The following is a 4,239-nucleotide window of genomic DNA, read 5'->3' as shown; positions in this document are numbered from 1 at the left end:
AGGAATGCCTGCTGTGGAGAAGACAGGCATTGACACACACACACCATGGAGCGCGCCGGGTCTGTGCTGGGTGCAGGAGCCAGGAGGGGAGGCACACTGCAGCTGTGGGACCTGAACACCAGGATGCAGTCACTCAGGAACACTTCCTTCATTCTAGACTCATCCAGCATTTGTTTTGAGAAAATTCAGCCCTAATTAAAAAGACAACTTTTAATATTGTCAGTCCTCCTGCGGCATACACGCTGTTCCCTCAGCCACTCTTTCTGTGCCTTCATCCTTTTTAAAGACACAAGAAGACTTGGAAAAAGTTGCAATCATCTGCCACCATGGTAGAAAATTTTCCACAAGTTGTGCACATGCTGTATGGGACAGCCTGCTCTGTTTTGTACAGTTTTCCCCTTTATCTAGAATGAAAGTCATTCAATCAGATTGATAGAAAAGTCAAACCTTTCTGTATGGGTAGTGAGTGCTCTGACAGTTGGCATCCACTTACACGGTTCCAGGGCGGCCTCTCCCATGTTTCTGCCTGGCTAAAATACTCTACCCCTATATTAAATCTACGGATTTGGTTCACTGTTGGGTCAGGAGGCCCAGTTACCTACCAAATCAGCAAGTTTCTCCTGTGCTACTGGGAATAACAAATTTATTCTTCATCCCTTCAACATACCACACTGAGGGAAAGCATTTTTATAATTGCAGGTAGGGTCTTATTCTAGCCAAATTTGCAGATGCTGCACAGAGGTATGCACAGAACCAGTCCTGCTGACCCACTGCTCTGTGACCATGCAGTCCTTAAAGGTTTTGGCAGGACATTTTCTGTAGTAACATATTTTCTGGCTCGAATTTGCTTTGGATACAAAGATCCTCATTTTAGAGGAAGCCAGTGGTGTCTGCAGGTCTTCCATCCATTTCTGGGTAAAGACTCAGAGAAAAGTCAGCCTAAACAGAGCTTTCAAAGCTAACAGCTTTCCTGATTAACTCATCTTATTATCCAACACACTGCATTTTCTAGGGGAGAAAAAAAATCGCAAAGATGGAAGAGTGTAAAACTAAAACAAACAAAAAAAAATCACACTTTGAAATCCATCCCTTTGGCAGCTGTCCCTTTTTCATTTTGGCAGACAGAGGGTTGCTGGCAGAACTAGTGAGGTAAGGGTAAAAGACAAATGGTTCATCATGAATCCTTTAACTAAGCTGATATTTCAACACAGCACATGCCAGCATTTTTCTTTGGCATACGCTTTATAGAACGTACATGACAACACCAGCATTGTTAATATATTGGCATTACCTGGCTTATTATTCATATCCCCCTGAATCAGACCCTAGACTATCAGCAAAATATCACACAGCAGAAGTCTATTTTTTTTCTAGCATTTATTTCCGCGGGTACAAAAATGAAACTAAACCTATGTTACCATGATTAAAAAAAAAAAAGACTTAAGAATTAGCCTTTTAAAATTCTCATACTATTTATTAGGATGCTATCTTTTCAAATACTGGTAATATAACTACCAACTTTCAAGGATAAGGTGTATCAAACAGATCCAGTGTTTGAGTGAATCAGTTAAGGTAAAATAAAAATAGGGTAATTAATTTTTAAGAAACAAAAGGCAAAATCTTGTCTTTGAGGGGGTTTTGTACTGAAAAACAGCCTTCAGGTTTCAGGGATAAAAGTGGATAGATCAAGATGTACTGATGAAAACAAAATATCTCAAATTCCATAATAATAATAATAGAAAAAGCAAGCTGCATTTAGTTTACGTTACTGTTAATAGCAAAATTCATATTGACTTGAATGGCTCCAACATTACACACTACACACATGGCAATTCATTAAACCAGTAAATTTGAATTAAAAAAAAAGATACACTTACATACTGAAGAAGTTAGGTTAATTCCTTTGTTCATTCATTCATTTCTTCTTTCTTTTTTCCCTTTCATTTTTTTTTCTTTCTTACTACCTACCTACCTACCTACCTAATTATCTCTTAACTACTTTCATTTTGTGTTCTTGAAGGTCCCACAGGTGGCATTCCACCACATGCACCTCTTTTGCAGAAGAGACTGAAGTTTCAAGGAGCCAGCTCATGAGGACGTATCAATCACGAAATACTATGCCTGCATCTGAAATGATGAAGAATGTATTACCACAGCTGATGGTGAAGAAGACCTTGTCCGACATTTCCAAATTAAATTTGCTAATGTTTAGCTGTAGAAATTCCTTATAAATGTGTCTTGCTCCAATACAGCAAGACGATGTAAAAAATCACTGGAGAGACAGTAACTGAAGGAAATGCAATAAGATACGTGCAATATGGTATTTCTGGCCAGAGAGCTTAATTAGTTCACCTCCTTTCTAACAGCCCACCTTCATTTCTCACCCCTGCTAATAGAAGATTAAAACTGTGAAAGCAAAATTACAAACTTTGCCTTCTGAAATCCTGATTATGACTTTAGGCTTTATTGCAGGAAAATATGTTTGTTTGCAAGAAGAGACAAAAAAATGATAGGTTTAGATTTTTTTTTTCCTATTTGAATTGATTCTAATGTTAGGATTTATTAATAGGAGACTGAAATGTGAGAGCCTAAAAAGGCAATATGGAAGAGCTCAACAAGCTATAGAAAGAATGAATAACAAACCATATATTTTTCCTGCCGTGACAGGGCACTGCATAAAAACACCAGGGGATGGATGCAAACAATGTGCTGGTGAGAGTGACAATAAAACGGGGATGACAGCATAAAGTGAGAATGATGAATGTATTAGCACAGGTAAGAGAGTTAGATAAAAGATCACAGGGAACAGTAGAAAATTCACTCTAAGCAGATCTTGAATAGTCTAACAGGGAATAGTGCTATTGTTAGATGTGGATTTGATAGGGAATGTGGTGACAACCAGAGAGTGAGAGAATCTTTGAGTTTATGTGGAGAGATTTATATTTATGCCTCTGGATATACATTTATAGATATTTATACTAAATAGATATTTTGATATCCCTGTAATAAATTTCTATAACCATATGATAAACTGTATTTATTATAGTTAACACCCTTTGCCTGCCTTACCTGTGCTACGTTCTTTTTTTCCTTTCAGCTGGTGATTTCTCTAAGCAGCTCAGAACTGCTGTCAGAAATGTTGAAACCTGCCAGAATTTTTTTTTTCCTTTCTTCCCAAACACCTCCAGAATTTTTTTTTCCTTTTTTCCCAAACACCTCCAGAGATGGTGAACTCTCCCTCTCTGCTGCATTCTGCTTTGAGGTACCTGTGTTGAATTACCCCATTTTGGATCGGTTTAGATTTAAAGGGCCAATTTCTCTTATCTCTCAAAGATGAGAGAGGAACAGGGGAACTGAGGCTCTTATTACGAGAAAAACTGGCATTAATATAATAGGCTGATTTAATAAAAGTGGTGTTCCTAAAAAGTTGAAAGATGAACATTAGTCTACCAAAGAAAGTTACAAAACCAACCTATTTTTTTGTATAAATCTTGATTTTAGTTTCAAAATATTCATAACAATAAATCTACTGAAGTGACATATTTTTGACTAATGGCTACTTGCCCAGGATTAGCCTCTAAACCTGTTGTTTTTCAACGGTTGAACCAGCAAAGAAGATAAAAAAACCAATTGACTTTAGTAGGCTTTATATTGGGCCCTTAGATGCAAATAGTTCAACATAATTTTATTTTATTGCTTGTTAGCACTCTCATGTTTCACCTCTTACAGTCGCTCAATGAGTGGCTCTTTTTAAAACCTTTCTCTTTATGTCATTATTTTCCATAGAGTAATATTAGAGATGTAGAGATCCCTGATTGCCTTTTTCAAAATGCATGTCATGTATTTGGGGCATTTGTTTGAGGTTGAATGGAACACAGCAGCACTACCTAAAAATCTAGGAGAAGAACTGAAGAACACCAATTTTTTCTGATGCTATAAGCAGCTTTTAGAGAGGTTACTCAAAGAGGAAGAAAAAAATTGCCAGACGGAACCCCACACTGCACATACCAACGCACAAATTAGGCAAAATTTGCCGTAAGTTTCAGGATTGCTGAACGTTTTTAAGGATCGCAGACTTTTGTTTTATATTTTCCCCCACAAGCAGCATTTTCAGTATTATAGGTCAAAATTTCACCATTCAGTGGCATTCATTTGTTAGCAGTGATTCAGCAGAGAAACCCTGCTTGATGAATTGTCAGTGAGGGATATCATATTTACACAAAATTACTTGGCTGAAAT

Source organism: Egretta garzetta, unplaced genomic scaffold (assembly GCF_000687185.1).
Source record: "Egretta garzetta isolate BGI_Z169 unplaced genomic scaffold, ASM68718v1 scaffold94, whole genome shotgun sequence".
NCBI classification, from domain to species: domain Eukaryota; kingdom Metazoa; phylum Chordata; class Aves; order Pelecaniformes; family Ardeidae; genus Egretta; species Egretta garzetta.
Note: the sequence above shows the minus strand (reverse complement) of the source record.